The 23283-nt window shown below is 43.3% G+C and overlaps 2 long non-coding RNA genes across 2 annotated transcripts in view; both read right to left on the bottom strand.

Moving 5' to 3' along the window:
- The window catches only part of LOC308458463, a 229277-nt gene that overhangs the window by 31701 nt on the left and 174293 nt on the right, over nucleotides 1–23283 (bottom strand). The window lies entirely within an intron of this gene.
- Nucleotides 1985–6618, bottom strand: LOC308458577. Its single transcript, XR_013977576.1, has 2 exons — nucleotides 6363–6618; nucleotides 1985–2253 (listed from the first exon to the last, which is right to left on the bottom strand). It is a non-coding gene; the product is annotated as an uncharacterized lncRNA (long non-coding RNA).

The raw sequence follows: 23283 nt of genomic DNA, 5'->3' as shown, positions 1-23283 counted from the left end.
CAGCAAATCCTTACCATTAATCTTTTACCCAATTGTTAACCTTTTTTTCCATGTCTCTTAAAGCATTACAGCCAAAAACCTCTTAGTTTCTATCCAACATCCTTCTAAAGTTCCTTAATTTTGCAATATTTCTGTAAATAGTCCTTAAATTTCTTCCATTCTTCTTTCACCGACTCTTCTCCCTGGTCTCGGATTCTGCCAGTCATTTCCGCCAATTCCATGTAGTCAATCACCTTCATCTGCCATTCTTCCAAAGTGGGTAGATCTTGTGTCTTCCAATACTTTGCGATAAGTATTCTTGCTGCTGTTGTAGCATACATGAAAAAGGTTCTGTCCTTCTTTGGCACCAGTTGGCCGACAATGCCCAAGAGAAAGGCCTCTGGTTTCTTCAGAAAGGTATATTTAAATACCTTTTTCAGTTCATTATATATCATTTCCCAGAAAGCCTTAATCTTTGGGCACGTCCACCAAAGGTGAAAGAATGTACCTTCAGTTTCTTTACATTTCCAACATTTATTATCGGGCAAATGATAAATTTTTGCAAGCTTGACTGGGGTCATGTACCACCTGTATATCATTTTCATAATATTCTCTCTTAAGGCATTACATGCCGTAAACTTCATACCTGTGGTCCATAACTGTTCCCAGTCAGCGAACATAATATTATGTCCAACATCTTGTGCCCATTTAATCATAGCAGATTTCACCGTTTCATCCTGAGTATTCCATTTCAACAGCAAGTTATACATTCTTGACAAATTTTTAGTTTTGGGTTCTAAGAAAAACGTACAACATACATTTCCATAGGTTTTCAATAGATCTCATGTACCTATAGAGGGACACAGGTGGTACTGCGGTCTAAGCCACTGAGCCTCTTGGGCTTGCAGAACAGAAGGTCGGCAGTTTGAATCCCCGCAACGGAGTGAGCTCCTGTTGCTCTGTGCCAGCTCCTGCCAACCTAGCAGTTCGAAAGCACACCAGCGCAAGTAGATAAATAGGTACTGTTGAGGCAGGAAGGTAAACAGTGTTTCTTTGTGCTCTGGTTTCCGTCACGGTGTCCCATTGTGTAAGAAGCTACTGTTAGGTCCATTATGAGATGCCCGCCAGCTTCCAACCACGGATACCAGCAGCCTTCAAGCAAGCAAACTTGCCTTATTATCACTCCCTAGCATCCCACTGCCAAAGGATTGCCTCCTTCCATTCATCCGTTTGTCTCCTCCAAGTGGAAGAAACCTGGGCAATGCTGAATGTCACATCCATTGCCAGGTGTGTCCTGTTGGAAATATAAAAGGGCTTTCCCCTTGGCCTACCTTTCTATCCACTCAGTTGCCAAGGGCTTGTGTGACATCACAAAAAACCCACAGCCAATGGCAACAGCTGGGGAGGCATCATCTTCATTGCTTTGAGCCTCACAAAGGCGGGTGGACCTATCAGTGATTGTATGCTTGTTTATTTGGGACACTGGTGGAGCTGTAGTCTAAACCAGTGAGCCTCTTGGGCTTGCCAATCAGAAGGTAAGCAGTTCAAATCCCTATTATGAGGTGAGTTCCCATTGCTTTGTCCCACCTCCTGTCAACCTAGCAGTTCGAAAGCACACTAGTGCAAGTAGATAAATGGGTACCTCTGCGACGGGAAGGTAAACGCCATTTCTGTGCACTCTGGCTTCCGTCACAGTGCCCTGTTGCACCAGAAGCAGTTTAGTCCTGCTGGCCACATGGCCTGGAAAGCTGTCTGTGGACAGACGCTGGCTCCCACAGGCTGAAAGCGGGATGAATGCTGCAACCCCATAGTCTCCTTTGACTGGGCTTAACTTCCAGGAGTCCTTTACCTTTTTTATGCACCTATAATTCTACACAGGATCTGAGGACAATAATAATCAACCTTGATTATGGTTCATCCTATGTGTGATCTTATTCCATTAAAAGGAACCAATTTCACCCTACTGAACCCAGAGGGAAAAACTGATATAAATAAAATATTATAATTCACATTAGGCAGATATCTTTATTAGGTAAGCCGAAACATTACAAAATAGCACACAAGCTTTTGAGTTCTTTGGGACTCTTAATCAAATGAGATGGTAAACAAAACAAGTGTGGGAATTATAGACGGAAGGGAGGGAATCAGCTTCTGTTTGATCCATGGATAGATCCTGCATTGAGTTACACACTTCAGAAGGAAAGTGTAAAGAGGTAGCCGATACTCATATGAGGCTCTCTTTCATGCTTTGCAGGTTTCAGGTTCCATGTAAGGCTGGTGGGAAAAAGAAACATTCAATGCTTGAGTATTCTTCTGAAAATTCAAAATCCAGGTGTTTCCCACATCTGTCTCCTCCTCACAGGGGAAACACACAGGAAGAAAATGAATGTGGAAAAACTAAGTGGTTTTTAAAAAAAGGAATAAAGCTGGAGATTAATTTTAAGTAGCATGCTAGGTAAGAAAAGGCCATACAGACCTAGCAGTTTGTCAGCGATTGGCCTGAGGAGTGGGGGAATGTGTGGGCAGAGGAAGCAGATGGGGGGAAGGAGGAGGATGGGAAAGAGGAAATATCTTAGTTTACAGAAAGGTTGGCACACTTAAACCACTTCGTTCAGGGCACTAAGCAGCCCCCAACATTTGTTTTTATTATTACAAATCTACTTATTTGAGGAGCAAAGAAAAAGAGGGTTATGGCAATAGAGGTCACCCTTTTAAATGTCAACAAACATTCTGCAAAAAACCCCGAAGTGCTAAGGAGCTCTCACAGCAACATGGACTGAAGATATATAACAAATCAGCTTATTTTATTTTTCATGGTAAGGAAGCGTCCAGAGGAAAGGAACAAAAAATATAGGCTGGCATTATGAGCAGCACCAAGTCTGTCCAAGTCACACCATACTCCCATTTTGTTTAGCATCGTCTACGTAGATTAGCAACAGTTCTCTAGGGACTCAGACAGAAACCTGGACACAGCAAGGATTAAACCGGGGACCTTTGCATGCAAAATCTGTTCTTCGACACTAAACAGTGGTCCTTCCCAACTGAATTTGATTAGATGATAAAAGGATCAAGGGGAAAATATTTTGTGCTTCCAAGAGTTGAATTGGAGGGCATGTTTGCCTTCTGCCTTAAATCTTCACGTTGTTTGTGCAGGGAAAAGGAGACTCATGGCGTACTTGTTTTAATGAGCAGTTGCCCCATTCCTCGAAGAGCCATATATCAGTCTCCTCTTTGTCAAAAAAACAACAGCAAAGTGAATCCTGCTGAAAATGTGGACCACCCATTCACCTGTGTATGTCAATTGCTATGTAAATCAATTTTCCATGAAAAATAAACACTTGAAACAGACTTGAAGAACTAATAAGGAGGTGGGGGGGGGAATGAAACATGATTAACTATAATTTTAAAATATTGTTATAGGATTGGTGGGTTGGTCTGGATATCATATTTGGGTTCCGCCCATGGCTCCTCAAACTAGTCACTTTATTAACAAACTTAGGTAAAGCCATTAAGCATCTCTTCACATGGCTAAAGTGTACAGGTGAGAAATTGCCACAGAAACTAAGTCAGCGATGCTACAGGAAGGCAGGTCTTTAGCTCCACCCCTGGATGAAACCAGAGTCCTTTCTGTTGAGGATAATTCAGACTGAAATTTCCAGGTGTAAAAAAAAAAGTCATTTATGTATACTACTACTATGACCCGTGTTTTGTTAGCTCAAAAATGGAAAACGAGTAAGGCCCAACCAAGGAAGAATGGCAACTTTAGTTGATGGAATATGCACAACTTGCAGACTTAACATATACAATAAGAGAACAAGAAGAACATACGTTTAGAGAAGACTGGAAAACGTTTATTGAATATATGGGAAATAATTTTGTACAGCTGAAAACGCTAGAAGCATTAAGATAAATTCAACAGTGTAAATAAGTTATGATGGATGTAATACAGTGGTACCTCAGGTTACATACGCTTCGGGTTACATACACTTCAGGTTACAGACTCCACTAACCTAGAAATAGTACCTCGGGTTAAGAACTTTGCTTCAGGATGAGAACAGAAATTGTGCTCTAGCAGCGCGGCAGCAACAGGAGGCCCCATTAGCTAAAGTGGTGCTTCAGGTTAAGAACAGTTTCAGGTTAAGAACGGACCTCCAGAACGAATTAAGTACTTAACCCGAGGTACCACTGTAATGGAAAACTGAATGGAATAGTTTTTGTAAAATATGCAGGGATTTGTGATATGTAAAATGAACTATGGAAAGAGAAGAAGGGAAATATTTCAAGGATGTAAAAATTATTTTAAAATTTTTATATATATAAAAGAGATGTAATCAGGGTGTGTAAGACAGCGATAGACCAGGGGCTGGTGTCATGCAGAACTGAGAGCTGTGAAGACATTCTGAAGACTTTCTCTCTGTGCTGGTCCAAATCGATGACTTGAAGGGCTCCTCTAAAAACCAAACTGGGCAGCAAGCTCTGTTGGAGTATGAATGCTCTAAGCTACTGGTTCCCAATTGGTGGTCTTTGGACAAAACCCACCCAGGGGGTTTGCGGCACCATTCACATAACAATAACTACAATAGAGATACCTAAAATTTCAAAAGTAGGGGGTCCATGGCTTGGCTTTTGAAAAACAGAGGTTCCGCAGCTAATTGTTAAATACTGCTCTAAGCCCTTCCAGCTTATGCCTAACTTCTGTATATGTCTAAACAAAAACCATAAACAGTACAACTGTGGCTTGCATGAGAGATGTGTTCCAGGGATGGCGCATGCATGCAAAAGCATATATACTCGAACCACACCCTTGGAACATAAGACGACCCGGATGGTTGCCAGATTATGTGTACAGATCTGTAGGCGCAGAGCATCCCCCAACCCAAACTAGTTCGTTAAGAAAATCCCCAAACTCAGTTCCATGGGTGACTCTGGGTCATCTCTCTGCGATAGCTTATCTTAAAGTTTAAGTGTCTATACACTTATCGCATTTATAAATTTTAAATTTATTGTTGTACATTGTTTTAAATGTTTGTTTCCCTTCTGGGATTGTACCCCCAAGTGTGTTTCATAAGCTGGTCTCAGGCCGTAATAAATTATCTAATCTAATCACACCTTTGGAACAGCCCCTTGCAAAAAGATAAGAGAAACTGAAAGCGATAGATTTGCCATTCCAGAGACTGAGATATGTTGCCTGATAGAGATCTCAGAAAGGGTGATCCACTATGTGGGAGCCACAGTGCAAGAGGATCTGTCCCATATCCTAACAGACCTAATTTTTCTCACTCAGGGAGCCATCTCGAGGCAACAGATCTAAAAGGATAAATGAGTTCCCTGAGTGAAAGATTCAAGAAAACATTTTCATATAGCACCATCAGACTACTTACTGGAGAATAAGAGACAAAATTTCCACGAAATTGAAATCTTTTGTTCCTTGTTTCACCAGCCATTTCTGCTTTTTCTTTCTACTCCTTGGCTGCCAAGAAATTCCCCTTTTATGCTACTTGGGGGTGTCCAAAAGTAGAACTGTGGTTTTATAACTCAGGAGGCAAAACCACAGTCTAGTTCAGCAAACCTGACAATTACTGACTGACTGCTAAGCCACTAAGATGTCAAACAGCCTTTCCCAGCAACACAGAAAACTCCATTTCTTTTCATTCCAGACTTATAAAAAGTCTCTGCTCTGGTTTCTTTTATTAAAAAAATTACTTCCTTTTTTCTTGGTGTTCTTGACTGCGGCAGGAAAAGTGGTATAAGTAGATGATTTATCTTCAAACGTAGCCTTTTTAATGTACTGGAAACAAAACATGCATTAGTAACAAATATACTAAGAAAAGGGAGAATTATGTGGGAGATGGAGGCTGCCATGGCAATGGGGGGGGGGGGGTAGCTTAATTTCTCAATAGCCGAATATCGTACTGTAGAAATGTAATGCAGCTGAATCACTCCTGAACATTCCCAGACACAATACCTTGACAACAATCTGAGAGAACTCAAGTCTGGTTTTTAAACTCCGTCATCTCATGCCAGAGTGTAATATATATGAGACTACCTCAGAGCTGCGGGTGGCGCTGTGTTCTAAACCACTGAGCCTCCTGGGCTTGCCAATCAGAAGGTCAGCAGTTCGAATCCCTGCCAGCTCCTGCCAACCTAGCAGTTTGAAAGCACACCAGTGCAAGTAGATAAAAAGGTACTGCTGTGGCGGGAAGGTAAACAGCGTTTCTGCGCGCTCTGGTTTCCATCACGGTGTTCCGTTGCACCCAGAAGCAGTTTAGTCCTGCTGGCCACATGACCCGGAAAGCTGTCTGTGGACAGACGCCGGCTCCCTTGCCTGAAAGCGAGATGAGCGCCGCAACCCCATAGTTGCTTAACTTCCAGGGGTCCTTTACCTTTAGCTTTACCCCTCATCTGCTTGCTGCAGTCTGAGATGAGCTCTCCAGATAATGTTTTCACCAACATCTGCCAGCTTCTCTTAGGTCCATCATGAGATGTCTGTCAGCTTCCAGCCATGGATATCAGCAGCCTTCAAGCAAGCAAAGTTGCCTTATTATCGCTCCCTAGCATCCCACTGTCAGAGGACTGCCTCCTTCCAATCACCAGTTTGCCACCTCCTGGGCAGTGCTGAATGTCACATCCATTGCCAGGTGTGTCCTGCTAGAAGCAGAAAAGGGCTTTCCCCTTGGCCTGCCTTTATATCCACTCAGTTGCCAAAGTCTTTTGTGACATCACAAGAAACCCACAGCCAATGGCAACAGCTGGGGAGGCATCATCTTCATTGCTTTGCGCCTCACAATGGTGGGTGGACCTATCAGTGATTGTGTGCTTGTTTATTCAGGAAGTGGGTGGCGCTGTGGTCTAAACCACTGAGCCTCTTGAGCTTCCCTATCAGAAGATTAGCAGTTTGAATCCCTGGGATGGAGTGAGCTCCTGTTGCTCTGTCCCAGCTCCTACCATCCTAGTAGTTCGACAACAACCCAAAACTTGCCAAAAATGGGATGTCCAATTTATTTGGGGCAGTTGAAGGGTTTGATATGCTAGTAGCAGATAGGACCAGAGGATACATTTCAGAAATTGAAGAGAGCACCAAGAACGGCCAAGTAGGGGTGTCACTTGTGGAGGGTCCCAAGGGCTGAATAGAAGGCCAAAGGAGCCCCATATTTTGCCTCAGGCCTGAGGCTCCCTTTGCAAAGATTTAATGTGAGAGCTTTTACTTTCTTGGGCTCCGTGATCACTGCAGATGGTGACAGCAGCCACGAAATTAAAAGACGCCTGCTTCTTGGGAGAAAAGCAATGACAAACCTAGACAGCATCTTAAAAAGTAGAGACATCACCTTGCCAACAAAGGTCCGTATAGTTAAAGCTATGGTTTTCCCAGTAGTGATGTATGGAAGTGAGAGCTGGACCATAAAGAAGGCTGATCGCCGAAGAATTGATGCTTTTGAATTATGGTGCTGGAAGAGACTCTTGAGAGTCCCATGGACTGCAAGAAGATCAAACGTATCCATTCTGAAGGAAATCAGCCCTGAGTGCTCACTGGAAGGACAGATCGTGAAGCTGAGGCTCCAATACTTTGGCCACCTCATGAGAAGAGAAGACTCCCTGGAAAAGACCCTGATGTTGGGAAAGATGGAGGGCACAAGGAGAAGGGACGACAGAGGACAAGATGGTTGGATAGTGTTCTCGAAGCTACCAGCATGAGTTTGACCAAACTGCAGGAGGCAGTGGAAGATAGGAGTGCCTGGCGTGCTCTGGTCCATGGGGTCACGAAGAGTCGGACACGACTAAACAACAACAACATTATCTACACAGGATAGAATTCCATAACCTAAAACTTGAATTTAAGGATTTGACAAGGGAAGATGCTGTCTTCTCCCATTTTCTGGAAACTTCCTACATGTGTTTCAATGCAATTGTGTGGCATTATGAGAGTGAGCTGCATACCAATGTTTTTGGGTTTCTTTTTAACTATTACAGCTGTGATAACTTACTATTATTTTGCTTTATTCGAGGAGAGCTGAACTCACTTTCAGTTTCTGGGTTAGAAATGTTTATGCAAGTTGACCATAAAAATCTCAGCTGTTCCTCATCACACACAACTTCCTTCATTTTTCACTGTTATTTTTTCATTCCAATTTTCCCAAACCTACAAAGGAAAAAAGAAAGAAAGAACCGAGAATTTTCCTGTGGTGATACAAGTTGCAGACATCCGAGGTGTTGACTTTAAAGTGCTTCAGAACAAAATGCCAGTATTATGAATCATGGAAGAACTTCTCACCCTTTCAACAAGAAAACTCTTTCATGGAAGGAAAATGTATTTGGTTACATAACTCCAGCCCGCCTGCCCAACACACACCAAACTCAAGACTAATTCAAACCAAGTTTATTTGGGAGAGATGCAAACTGAAACTACAAAAATAAAAGTCCTGCTTCTGTCTATTGCATTGGGGGTGGGGGGAGTCCACATAATTGCTACCAGGTTTTTATTAAACAGGTGAAGTAAACTAAGTATAGAATTACTACTTCTGCTTAGGGACAGGGCTGCATATAAATACTAAGTGACCTTTAAAGCCCTATGCGGCCTACGACCCATATACTTACAGGACTGCCTCTCCTGGTATGCCCCGCGGAGGACCTTAAGGTCCACAAATGACAACACCTTGGAGGTCCCAAGTCGCAAGGTGGTTAGAATGGTCTCAACTAGGGCCAGGGACTTTTCAGAACTGGCCCCGACTTGGTGGAACGCTCTGTCACAAGTGACCAGGGCCCTGCGGGACTTGACATCTTTCCGCAGGGCCTGCAAGACAGAGCTATTCTGCCTGGCCTTTGGTTTGGACTCAGTCTGAAACCTTATGTTTCCCTCCCCTTATGGTTTTGATCTGTGGGCTACTATTAAAATGAGGCTGCATTTTAAATTGTATTTTAACCCGTATTTTAAATTGGTTTTTTTCTTTTCTTTTGTCCCTAACCCCCTTATGTTTTTATTGTAATTTTACTGGTGTTAGCCGCCCTGAGCCCGGCTCTGGCCGGGGAGGGTGGGGTATAAATAAACATTTATTATTATTATTATTATTATTATTATTATTATTATGTGTTCCAGGAGCTTGACATATGTTAACTTTTGGGATTGCTGTTAAGGCTTTCTAAATTAAGTCAGTAGTATAGTGAAAGGAGATGGGTGTGAGAGAGGAAGGCGATAACTTGCTAAAGGCCATCCTGTGCATTTGTGGTTGGGACTCGAGCTACCTTAGTCAAAAAACAGTGTTTTGAATGCATTATAAACATGAAGCACCAGATGGCGCTGGAGAGCAAAAAATAAATTATTTGCGATTTTCCATAGTGGTTTTGTTGTTGTTATAGTCATTTAATTTCTTATTCATAGCATGTGTGTGTGTTTTCCCTGTGTGTAGATCCACCCCGAGATGAGTCAGAGTTGTCTGCTTCCTAACCTCTAGTTTCAGCTGCTGCTAAAAGGTAAAGGGACCCCTGACCATTAGGTCCAGTCGTGGCCGACTCTGGGGTTGCGGCACTCATCTTGCTTTATTGGCCGAGGGAGCCGGTGTACAGATTCTGTGTCATGTGGCCAGCAGGACTAAGCTGCTTCTGGCGAACCAGAGCAGCGCACGGAAACACCATTTACCTTCCCGCCGGAGTGGTACCTATTTATCTACTCGCACTTTGAGGTGCTTTCAAACTGCTAGGTGGGCAGGAGCAGGGACCGAGCAACGGGAGCTCACCCCGTCACAGGGATTCGAACTGCCGACCTTCTGATTGGCAAGTCCTAGGCTCTGTGGCTTAACCCACAGTGCCACCCACGTCCTACACCACATCATAAATAGAGCGAAGACCTGGAGCCAGTGGCAGACCACATGCTGAGCATGAAGAAGGCCTGAGATGCACTCCTTTGCAATAAGAAGATCAGGAAATGGGAAATACTCCTCTCTGCCCAAGACGCTGGAGGGCTGCCACTCGTCAGAGCAGACAACATTGTGGGCTAGATGGACAAATACGCTAACCAAGTATAAGTCAGTATAAGCCCCGTGTTCCACACTCTGCTGACACTTGTCTTTGAAAAATCTCAATTCAATGATTAAAAAACCCTAGTTTGATCAGAGCTAAGGCCTTCTCGTGTTAGCTCAAGCTCCACAAAGCCAGGAAATTAGAAGTTAAGGTATTAACAGGCATGCCTCACCATCAGCAACAATGTTGTCAAAGGACACCAATTGTGCTTCTGTAGGTGTTGTGTGTATGCGCTGCAGAAAATCAAGTGGTTAAGCTCACGGTTAACATGCCATTTAGCAAAGTTGTCTTTACTAGACAGACACCAATGTACACCACTATGCATACACAAAGATGTTACAAGTAGTCTTCTCTCTCTGAGCCCAGAGAGGGTTCTTCAAAGTCCTTTCTGGGTTAAAGTCCGCAGCTAAGTCCTTAGTTCCGTAGCTTTCAAGGTCCTGCAACTCTTCACAAAGTCTTCAGTCTTGTCCACAATTCCAGTTCTTCCTCTTCCTGCTCCACGCAGTCTCACAAAATTCTCCTACTGTCCCCCACACCGAATGTTGTAACCTGTGCTCCTTATCTACACAGGGTTAGTGTTGCCAATTCCGCCCAGCAACACTGATAAGACAGTCACAAGATGCCTGAAACTGCATGATGGGGAATGAGTTATCTCTGCTAACTTATTCAGAATTAACCCTTTTATTTTTATTTTTTACTTTCCTGAACAATCCTAGAAAGAGGCTGGAGGTGAAACAGAGAGCCATTCTAGAAGGTATTGGACTTATTATGAATTCTGTTATAGAAAAAAAATCTTAAGTTCTCAATCACATCTGTAAAAGACGTTTTGACTGAAACTAATTACACTATAAAACCACCAAGCTTTATCCTACATTGGATGCTTGCTAATTAAATTCCAGTTTTGTTTTGATCATGCCTCCTCTTAAATTTATTCCCATTTCAAGGAATAAGCGGTCCCAGGAACCCCACAACAATAAGAGTCCTTGTAGAGGAATTATAAGAAATGCTACCATACACATAGAATCTCTGAATTCAAAGTTGTTTCTGACAGGGAGCATCAGAAGTTTAAGTTTAAATCACCCAGACATTACTTCACTCCCATTTTTATTGAGGGAGTTTGCTACATGTTCCTCCCAGTGGACCTCAGGAAGTCAAGAAGCTGCTGAGGGATGTAACATCTATCACATCCGCAAATGAGTTGCTACCTTGATGTTTGAGCTTCAGATTGTTTGCTAGGTTTCCAGGTAAACCCTAATATCCGTAATGAACAAACAGGTAAAAATATGCACCCCTTATAGCAGGGGTCAGCAAACTTTTTCAGCAGGGGGCCGGTCCACTGTCCCTCAGACCTTGTGGGAGGCTGGACTATATTTTGGAAAAAAATTATAATGGACAAATTCCTATGCCCTACAAATAACCCAGAGATGCATTTTAAATAAACGCACACATACTAAAAGTAAAGGGACCCCTGACCGTTAGGTCCAGTAGTGGACGACTCTGGGGTTGCGGCGCTCATCTTGCTTTACTGGCCGTGGGAGCCGGTGTTTGTCCGCAGACAGCTTCCGGGCCATGTGGCCAGCATGACTAAGCCGCTTCTGGTGAACCAGAACAGCACATGGAAACGCCGTTTACCTTCCCGCTGGAGTGGTACCTATTTATCTACTTGCACTTTGACGTGCTTTTGAACTGCTAGGTTAGCAGGAGCTGGGACTGAGCAACAGGGGCTCACCCCGTTGTGGGGATTCGAACCGCCAACCTTCTGATCGGCAAGCCCTAGGCTCAGTGGTTTACACCACAGCGCCACCCACGTCCCTAGCACACATTCTACTCATGTAAAAACTCCAGGCACGCCCCACAAATAACCGAGAGATGCGTTTTAAACAAAAGGACACATTCTACTCATGTAAAAACACTCTGATTCCCCGACTGTCTGTGGGCCGGATTGAGAAGGTGATTGGGCTGCATCCGGCCCCTGGGTCTTAGTTTGCCTACCCATGCCTTATAGTGTGCAAAAAATCCGTACAAACAATTTATTGAAATGAAGCCTGGTTATATATGTATTCTCATACAAGTAAAATAGAACAGTCCATGGCGATAAACTCTGATTCCTTCATACTTAGCGATGTCAGGGCATTTGCATTCTCTTCACAATGGAGCTCTGTCATTTTCTTCACAGTGCTCCATTGCTAAGAACAGGTGCTAGTCCACAAAAAAGCTTATGGAAGGAATGGGGAACCTCTCACCCTTCCTGGATTGCATTTGCAGCTCTCATGTTCCTCTATCGCTATTCACATTGACTGGGTCAGGTAAGAGTTGTAGCCCAACACCATCTGGAGGGCCACCGGTTCCCTACTTCCAACTTACGCAGGGGCGGACTTTGGGCGTTCAAAATTTCAGCAGTGCTCCCTGCCTCACACCCTTCGTTCTGCTCAATTCACTACGCCATAGTTGTGATGCACTGCAGTAGCCCCAAAGCTCCATGCCCAGTATGATTAAAAGGTAAAGGTAAAGGGACCCCTGACCATTAGGTCCAGTCGTGGCCGACGCTGGGGTTGCGGCGCTCATCTCGCTTTATTGGCCGAGGGAGCGGCGTACAGCTTCCGGGTCATGTGGCCAGCATGACTAAGCTGCTTCTGGCGAACCAGAGCAGCACATGGAAATGTCGTTTACCTTCCCGCCGGAGTGGTACCTATTTATCTACTTGCACTTTGACGTGCTTTCGAACTGCTAGGTTGGCAGGAGCAGGGACTGAGCAACGGGAGCTCACCCCATAGCGGGGATTCGAACCGCCGACCTTCTGATCAGCAAGTCCTAGGCTCTGTGGTTTAACCCACAACGCCACCCACGTCCCGCCCAGTGTGATTGCAATTCCCTAAATCCACCTCTGACTTATGCCAGAAGACTGCTGTTTTCCCCTTTGCATAAAGTTGCCATATTGCAACCGACAAATCCTGTCATACCTCTTGTTACGTTTGCTTCATGATACATTTTTTCAGGTTGCATCCCGCAGCGACCCGGAAGTACCAGAAAGGGTTACTTCTGGGTTTTGCCATTCGCACATGCGCAGATGTGCAAAATGAGATCACGCCCATGTGCAGAAGCGGCGAATTGTGACCCACACGTGTGCAGATGCGGGTTGTGTTCCTTTCAGGTTGCAAACGGGGCTCCAGAACAGATCCCGTTCGCAACCAGAGGTACCACTGTACAGTGGTACCTCGGGTTAAGTACTTAATTCGTTCCGGAGGTCTGTTCTTAACCTGAAACTGTTCTTAACCTGAAGCACCACTTTAGCTAATGGGGCTTCCTGCTGCCGCCGCGCCACTGGAGCATGATTTCTGTTCTCATCCTGAAGCATAGTTCTTAACCTGAAGCACTATTTCTAGGTTAGCGGAGTCTGTAACCTGAAGCGTATGTAACCTAAGGTACCATTGTATACAATTTTAACAGTTCCAAAGCAATGCACCTGCCACTATTCCATGCCTGAAATTCCTTCACCAGCTCCCTTGGGCTTATAAAGGGTAAAAGAGTACAGTCGTACCTTGGTTTTCGAACAGCTTAGTTCTTGAACATTTTGGCTCCCAAACACCACAAACCCGGAAGTGACTGTTCTGGTTTGCAGACTATTTTTGGAAGTCGGACAGGACTTCTGATTGGCTGCAGGAGCTTATGGACGTTTTGGAAGTCGAATGGACTTCCGGAATGTATTCCGTTTGACTTCCAAGGTACGACTGTATTGGGAAATGATTCATAATGAATTGAAAAAAATGTTTAAAAGTACTTTCCCCAAAAAACCAGAGTGCTTTCTGTTGGGAATAATTTAGACTGATTTCCCAGGTTTCAGAAAAAAGGTTATTTATGTATGCTACTACTGTGGCCCATGTTTTATTAGCCAAAAAATGGAAAACGAGCGAGGTCCCAACCAAAGAAGAATGGCGACTTAAATTGACAGAATATGCACAGCTTGCAGACTTGACTTATAGAATAAGAGAACAAGAAGAACATACGGTTAAAGAAGATTGGAAAACATCTATTGAATATATGGGAAATAATTGTGTACAGCTGAAAAGGCTGGCTGCATTAAGATAAATTCAACAGTGTCAATAAGTTTTGATGAATGCAAGAATGGAATAATGAATGGTAGTTTTTGTAAAATATACAGGGATTTATGATATGTAAAATGAACCATGGAAAGAGAAGAGGGAAAGTCATTGGTATCTTAAGGATGTAAAATGAGTATTTTAAATTGTAAAACAGAAAATTTAAATAAAAATTATATATATAATTCCTTCACCAGCCCCCTGTCCATTCTCCTTCTTCACTTGGTAAGGATAAAACTAGGGTCTTGCTTGTAATATCAAGCTCAGAGGTGCCCAAGACATTATGTCTTCTAGAATTGTGCAAGTCCCTGTGGAATCTTTATACTGTGCTGAACGGCAGGCAGATTTGGCAACAGAACTAATCAGTCAAGAGTTGTGTCAGCACAAGATCATCCTATTTCACTTCCACTTTTTTGAAGAGTGACTTCTGTTGTAAACAAAATCTGCCCTTTTCCCCTTATGGGGTATCCAAGAGCCCGTATAGAGTCCTTATGTGGGTTCCCTATTGGTAGCAGAAAATACAGAGGCCAACCTGAGAATATTGAGAAGCAAAGCAGCTAGTAAGCCTGATCTTTATTAAAGCTGTTGCAACAGGGTGCTCCCCTCACACGCAGGAAAGGAGGACGACTCAGAACCAAGGTGTGCCTGCCCTTATACAGACCTTTTAAATTCCCTGCCCTGGAGCTCAAGACCACCCCTCCATACATCATACATACATCACAGAAGGGGTGTAACCCAAGACCACCCCCCACAAACATCATACCTACATCACAGAAAAGGCGGTCTACAACAGAAATTTGAATGTTGTTGTTTTTCCTGTCTGCCAGGTTATCTGATAATGCCTTATCTGATTGTCTTTCCTGGTAGTCCGGCCATTCCTTTGAGATGAAGATTACCCAATTCCTGTAATAAGGAAGGTTTTTTCGCTGTGGGTTAAACCACAGAGCCTAGGACTTGCCGATCAGAAGGTCGGCGGTTCGAATCCCCGCAATGGGGTGAGCTCCCGTTGCTCGGTCCCTACTCCTGCCACCCTAGCAGTTCGAAAGCACGTCAAAGTGCAAGTAGATCAATAGGTACCACTCTGGTTGGAAGGTAAACGGCATTTCCGTGCGCTGCTCTGGTTCGCCAGAAGCGGCTTAGTCATGCTGGCCACACGACCCGGAAGCTGTACGCCGCTCCCTTGGCCAATAAAGCGAGATGAGTGCCACAACCCCAGAGTCAGTCACGACTGGACCTAATGGTCCTTTATATTTACCCCTCCTTGCAGAGAAACATTTGCTTAGTTAATATGGTTTCAGGACTGTCTTCCTGTGCTGCTTCAGACATATGGTTTATATATTTATGCATGTGTTTGCTTGGTCCATTTATGAACATTTATTATATATCTAAGACCTTAAAATTCCGTCACAGTAAGAATGCAGCAGTGCAAACACTGCTTTGATGCTTTAAAATTCTCTCAAAATATTTGTGATCCTTAGAAAAACAGGAATCATTTTCTAAATTTGTCATACCTCCTGGCAGACCACGATTCCCCACATTCAAGGGAAGGCTGGCCCATGTGGTTGTCTGTGACACTGTTTTCTTCACCCCCCCTTTTTTTTGCCTGCCATGTTTACTCCCCTTATTATAATCTTGAGCATACAGGTTCTCAAATGCTAATTCCATCTGCTCAAGCTGTCGAAAAAGAGTTTCATAAAGGCACCTGCACTCTCCTTTAGTGGAACAAATCCCAAGAAATGTTCTCTTATGATAACCTCAGGCTCAGACATCTCATCTGTTTTTCCTTTAGATAAGCACAATTCCACTTTTCCCCCAGTTGGTTTTCTAAATGGTTAGTATTCCTCTCATGTGAAGACAAAATTGCTCCAATATTATCCTACTCTTCTGAACATGTTTCTTGCAACTTTTTTATTTTTAAAGAAAACTTATTTTGAGGGTGAATATATCAACCATTGATTGCGTACTTCTTCACCATTTGCTAGTCTCCTTTTGTGCTATATAGGGGGAAATTATTATTTTTTTGTCTTTGGGAAAAGCATGTGTAATAGAATTTTAAGGTCATATATCTATATAATAAATGTTCATAAATGTACCAATGTCTGGAGCAGCACAGGAAGACCTTCCTGAAACCATTTTGACTCCCTGAAACCATTTTCACTCCCACACTGACCAAATGTTTTCTCTGCAAGGAGGGAGGGGGTGAGGGAACTTTCCCATTGTCTCAGGAAGTGGGAAATCACCATCTCAAAGGGTGACAGACTACCAGGAAAGGCAATCAGATAAGGCATTGTCAGATAACCTGGCGGACAGGAAAAAAAACAACATTCAAATTTCTGTTGTAGACTACCTTTTCTGTGATGTAGGTATGATGTTTGTGGGGGGTGGTCTTGGGTTACACCCCTTCTGTGATGCATGTATGATGTATGGAGGGGTGGTCTTGAGCTCCAGAGCAGGGAATTTAAAATGTCTATATAAGGGCAGGCACACCTGGGTTTGGGGTCGTCCTCCTTTCCTGCGTGTGAGGGGAGCACCCTGTTGCAACAGCTTTAATAAAGATCAGGCTTACTAGCCACTTTGCTTCTCAATATTCTCTGGTTGGCCTCTGTTATTTTCTCCTACCAACAGGGAACCCACATAAGGACTCTATACGGGCTCTTGAATATCCCATAAGGGGAAAAGGGCAGATTTTGTTTACAACTCATGTGATACAACCTGCTGTGGTCCATGTTATATTATAAACTGTAAATTATCACTGCGATAGTTAGCACCTTCACTGTAATTCAAGTCAGGCCCAATCTTTTGCAGTACTCTTACTTTTTCGTGACATCTTTTTTCGTCTGTGTGTTTTCTAGAGATATCTCCAATTTGTGAGACTTCTGTCTCAAAGTTTATATCATTTGTAGTAGGAGCACCACATTCAGTTCCCTCACTGCTACTTTCGACAAGATAAGAGCCTCGTCATATTCTTGTTGTTCAGTTGCTTTCTGTGTGCAAAGTTATTTCAGGAAAAGACCCTCTTTGTTTTGTTTTCTGCCTTTCGTTTGTGGAACTGGGCTCCAGGTGTTAATTTTTTACCAGCCATAGCTCACTGGAAAAATGAATCCATTTTTTAAACGAATAAAAAAAAATGTTTAAAAGTACTTTCCCAAAAAAACCAGAGTCCTTTTTGTTGGGGATAATTCAGATGGAAATTCCCAGTTGTCAAAAAAGGTTATTTATGTATGCCACTACTGCAGCTAGTATTTTGTTCGCCCAAAAATGGAAAATGTGCAAAGTCCCAACTAAAGAAGAATGGCAACTTAAACTGATGGAATATGCGCAGCTTGCGGACCTGACTTTCAGAATAAGAGAACAAGAAGAACATATGTTTAGAGAAGATTGGAAAATGTTTATGGATGAAAATTGTGTATATTTGAAAACGTGGGCAGCATTGAGATAAATTCAACAGTGTAATTAAGTTTCGAAGGATGTAATAATGGAATACTGAATGGCTTATATAAAATATGCAGGGATTTATGTTATGCAAAATGAACCATGGAAAGAGAAGAAGGGAAGTCACTGATGTTGTAAGGATGTTTAAATGATTATTTTAAATTGTAAAACAGGAAATTTAATAAAAATTGTAGAAAAAGAAAAATGAATCCATTTTCTAAATAAGATTTAGATGTACCGGTACCTGTAAGATTTAAAATTAAGTGGATTTTCACCTTTTATGTGTGTATAGCAAAACCTCCAATCAACTCTACGGTCTATTTCGTATATACATAAAAAAAAATTCCAATTTATGAATGGCTTTAAAATGATAAAATTCTTCCAAATATGAAAGTAAAACGTTGTCAGAAATTTATAAAATATAACAAAAACTAATCTGTAGCATACTGAATTCCTCTGAGTTGAGCACTCTAGCTGCCCTAATGATAGCACTGGCCCTGAAAAAATAGTAAATGCAAATAAATGAGCCACTGCAGATTTTTCAAAGCCTTTGTTGCAGACTGATCTTATGTACGTTTACTCAGAAAAAAATCCTCAGCATCCCTTTAAGTAAGGTACAGAGGATCGCCTCCATTGTATCGCTTCGGCAAACATCCTAACTCTGTTGCAACTTGCTCCAGGAATGACCTTAATCAGTTTGTTACAGTGCCATGTAATGGCAAACTACCGAAAACAAACAATAGTGGGCATCTAATTGGTTTATTATCTCCTATATTTGAGTATCTGCCAAGAGCATCCCAGACCGGGCCTCCTTTGCACAGCTATTTTGTCAATGATTACAGAAGCACTGCCACAATGCCTTTGCTGTTATTCGCTCCTGTTAACAGAGTTTATATTTATAGTATGGCACGGTAAGAAAGATTAAGACTGGTTAAAACATCCACAAACACGAAAGCAATGTGACAATAAAAGTCAAGTCAGAGTAGATAAAAACGTAATTAAAGGGGTGAATGCATATTAAACCACAGAGCAGCAAACAAACAAAAATTGGCCCAGTAGATCAAACAACTATTTAACTAAACAGAGTTTTATCTGTTGGCAGAAGGCCATCAATGAAGTGGCTAGTTTGGCTTCACCCTTTAGGGAATTCAAAAATCTGGGCACTAAGAACGCCTCTATTTCCATGTCAAGCGTTGGCAGGGCACAGGAAAGGGACTCTCTGGATTATCTCAATACAAGGCACATATTATGGGAGAAAGCAGTCTTTCAGGTAGTCTGGACTTTTATGGAGTTGGTGTATTCTCATCATAGGAACACAACTAAATTTCCAGAGCAATTTGTGGATGCAGGAGGCATCTGCAGCAAATATGAATGTGTGCATAAGAAACTCAGGTTAATCCCTGTTCAGCTACAAAGCTTAGCAACTTGCTTCCTGGACAGGCTGCTATCCCTCCATCTACAGTGGTACCTTGGTTCTCAAACTTAATCCATTCCAGAAGTCCGTTCCAAAACCAGAGCGTTCCAAAACCAAGGCGCGCTTGCCCATAGAAAGTAATGCAAAATGGATTAATCCGTTCCAGACTTTCAAAAACAATCCCTAAAACAGCAATTTAACATGAATTTTACAATCTAACGAGACCAGTGATCCATAAAATGGAAGCAATAAACAATGTACTGCAGTCACACGATCAATCCATCAGCATCTGAACTGGGTTCCAGACAGTCACAAAAACAAAAGAAAAAGAGCCGCAAAAACAAAAAAGCAAAATAAATAGCAAAAACGGGCAGACCTCAGCGTAACACTCAAAACGGAAGTGTGGCACTCAAAATGGAAGCGTAACACTCAAAACAGAGCATGTTTGGCTTCCAAAAAAAGTTCAAAAACTGGAACGCTTACTTCCAGGTTTGCAGTGTTTGGGTTCCAAGTTGTTTGAGTACCAAGGCATTTAAGAACCAAGGTACCACTGTACATTATTTTTGTGAGGCTAACAATATTTCTTCAAGGGGTAAATAAATGTGACAAAAACAACAGACAGCAGCTGAACCTTAAAAATAAAAATAAAAAATGCATTGACCACCTGGCAAAAAGCAGAACACTATAAAGTTGCGCTACATTCCTCTGTAATTGCGTACTTGCACCCCAGATATAGTGCAAGATTCTGTGATACTCCAAAAGATGCCAATTATTTTGTTCACAGAGAGTAGAAAGGAACTGCATCATCCTGGAGATAGCAACAGAAAAAGGATGGTTTAATAAGGGAAAGTGAGGTAGAACAAGCAGAGAGATCAGAGGCCCAGAAGGGTATTACAAAAATGAGTGATTATTTAATTTTAAGTAATGGCCTTTAGGGTTGCTTTTAAATCTGAGAAGTGTAATACGAAACTCTGAAGGGGGTGGTGTTGACCGCACTGTGGCATGAGATATTAAGGAGGGCTTAGCTTGTTCTTTATCAAGTCAGCCATTCCGGAAAAGATGGAATATATTCTGTATTTAGTATTTTTGTGAGGGACAAGAGCACACCTTGTTTTTTCTGTAGAGATCCCTCCTGGACGCCAGTGAAAAATTTCTGCAGAATGGCAGTTGAAATGAGTCTCTCAGGTAGCCTATCTTGTGCATGGGTACTCAGAAATCAGCACCACTTCATTCAGTAATGCTTACTTTTGAACAGGGATGGCAAACATGGAGTTCAGCCACATCTGGAGGACTGCAACTCATTATTATTATTATTATTATTATTATTATTATTATTATTATTAGTTATGTACTGAGTTGAATAGGATCCAAATGCAGCAGTCTGATTGGTCCGCAGGAGCCACCCAATCCAGCTCCAGGCGGAAGTGAATCCGCAACCTGATTGGGACTACAGGAGAATCCAGGAATTAGCCAATCATGTGCGGCCCATTGTGTAAATGTAGCAGGAACCCCCCACCCCAATCATTCAGTTTGTACAAACTTCACACACTCACACTCACACACTACATATGCCACACTTCTGTTATAAATTCATAGAAAAAATCAACCATACATCGGATTTGCACTGTTCCATTTTTATTTTACTCCATATGACAAGGACTATCAAGGGGGGGTGGCTTGTTTCTGGTCAGCCATAATCCCTTCACCATCCCAGCACATCCACAGGAGCCCTGCCCAGTTGCTATGCCAACCCTGATGGTCCTAGACAGAAGACCATCAAGATCACAAAGAACTTGCATATGGGAGTGGATTCAGCATGGACTGAAACAAAGGACAATGATCAGATCTTCCCTCTGGGGGCAGGAAACTGCCAACTCCCCTTTGTCTCCTGGAAGTGACTCATGGGCAGGGGGAAAGGAGGAACCAGCCAGGTGACAGGACACTCAGGTTACCACCACAACTCCTCCCTCAACCCCTCCTTTCTGTAATGTATGCATGATGTTTCTGGGGGTGGGCTTGACCTAGAGGATGGGAATTTCAAAAGTTTTTATAAGGTCTTGCACACCATCTTTCTGGGTCTTTCCTCTCTCTCGCAAGTGAGGGGAACACCCTGTTGCAACAGTTCAATAAAGGCCAAGCCTACAGGCTGCTGTTTTGCTCCAAGTTATCCTGGTTGGTGTCTTTGTTTTTGTCCAAGGGAGCCCTCGGATTTTTCCGGTAACATAAAGAATGTATATAAAGCAGATATTTTGGGGGAACTTTCATTCCTCACTACTATGAGCTAATTAAAGAGCATGAAATCCACACTCGACTCCGAGTATATTTCATTGTTATTAGAATTAGAATTTATATACCGCCCTATACCAAGACGTCTCGGCGGTTCACAAAAAAGATCTCAATATATAAAATCAAGATAAAAAAAAAAAACCCAATAACACCCTCCAAAAAAGAGCCACGTTTTAAAAGGGTATAGGATATCAGTCAGGTCAACAAAAGGCCTGGTTAAAAAGGAACCTTTTCGCAAGCTTCCCTGGGGAGAGCATTCCACAGATGGGGAGCTTCCTACTGCCAATCAGAAGATGCGCCTTGGTTTTTGAACGTTTTGGAAGTTGAACGGACTTACAGAACGGATTCCGTTTGACTTCCAAGGTACCACTGTAATAGGTAACTGCTTGTTACTCACCTGTCTTCAGTTTGAATCTCTGGACTCTTCATCTGACAGATATTGCCTCCTTTTATCACTTGAGAGCCATCAAAGGAAAGCAGGGCAGGGTCCGACAACTCACAACGCCCTGTTGGTGTGATGTGCAAGTCATTTTGTGCAGCGTACAGTGGAGGAGCTGAAGTTGATAATTAGTAATAGCATATTGCCTTTATATCCCATAGTTCCTCAAAGTAGCATGCATGGTCCCTGTGTTGGCCTGGGACTCGGGCTCGGACTCAGAACCAGAGGAGACTCAGTCTGCACCAGATCCTTTGCCTCTGAACCAAGTCTGGGGCCTGATCCTGCAAAGGTTCCCCTGCAACAAACACCAGCTGGGCCAAGTCAGGGGCCTGAGCCTGCCCTGGGTCCAGATGTGGGGATTACCCCATTCCTTTCAGATGGGCCATCACTTACAGCTGTTTGGTCGGGGGAGGCTGAGGCGGCCCCTGGGTCTAGTAACCCCCCAACGTCTCCTGAGCTGCAGAGACTAAGGTCTGAGAGAAGGAGAGACCTGAGTCCTCGCAGGAGGAGTGCTTGCTTTCGGGCGAAACAGGGAGGTGAGTCACTGGGGGATCAGGACCGGCCGCTACCCCAACAAAGATGGAAGGCTGTAGGACCCCATCCCGGGTTGCGGGAGCAACATTGCTGTATGCGAGATCATGCCTGAGATCCTGTACCTGTCCTTGCCTGGTTTCCTGCCTCGTGTCCTGCATTGGCCCTGTCGATTGTCTCCCAGTGGAACCTTTGGATCCTGGACTGGACCTGGACAGCATTTCACGGGTTACCCCCAGGCCCAGCACAGTCCCCATCTCCCCATTTTATCCACACAAAAACTGTGTGAGGTTGGTTAAGCTCAGAGAGACTGACTGGCCCCCATGACACACAGTGAGCTTCATGGCTGAGTGGCGGCTTGAACCCTGATCTCACAGGTCCTAGCCCAACACGGTAACCACTACACCACACTGCCTGTCTGACATAGGAGCCAACTCCCAGGGACTGAGGTGCCTTCGGTCCCCACCCAAAAAAAATTGAGAGGGTTGGGCCCCCCAAAGTTGATCAGTATTGCCATTCAAATGGTGTGTGTGTGCACCACATCTTGCGATTGATTAAGTGGAGCAGAGCTTACCTGTCCCGTCCCCGCCACCACCCTCAAATATTTTATTCTGGTTGGCACCCCTGCAGTTTCTGAGATGAATAGTAATATCTGCTAGGCTATTAACCAGCAGGTGCTAGCAATCAACCAAATGAACTTGGAAATGTGAGGCTGGATAAGACAAAGGAAGAGGTGCAGAATAAGAGTAGGTGCTTTGAGGCATATAAGAGTCAGCCGATTGGGTAAATTAGGCTATTGGCTGAGCCTCAGTCCCTCTGGTTGACCCTGCACTAGCTCATAGGTGCCCGTGGATGTGTTTTGGGTGGGGTCCTCCTAGTTTGGGCTGAAGACCATAGACAGGTGTTGAATTTGGCAGCACAACATGTCGTGGTCTACAGGATTACACATTTCTCTCTCAAGAGTTGATATTTTCATTGAACTAATCAATATGATCCAACATCTGTTTCTTGGTTAATTCCCCACCTTAGGCTTCATTAGCATACTGTGAATGATTTTTGTGTGTGAACATGTGGTGTATTACACATCCTTTTGG

This window comes from Podarcis pityusensis, assembly GCF_964106645.2.
Source record: "Podarcis pityusensis genome assembly, chromosome: 11".
Classification (NCBI taxonomy): Eukaryota; Metazoa; Chordata; class Lepidosauria; order Squamata; family Lacertidae; genus Podarcis; species Podarcis pityusensis.
The sequence above is the reverse complement of the archived record's forward strand: the minus strand, read 5'-3'. Positions and strand labels throughout refer to the sequence as shown.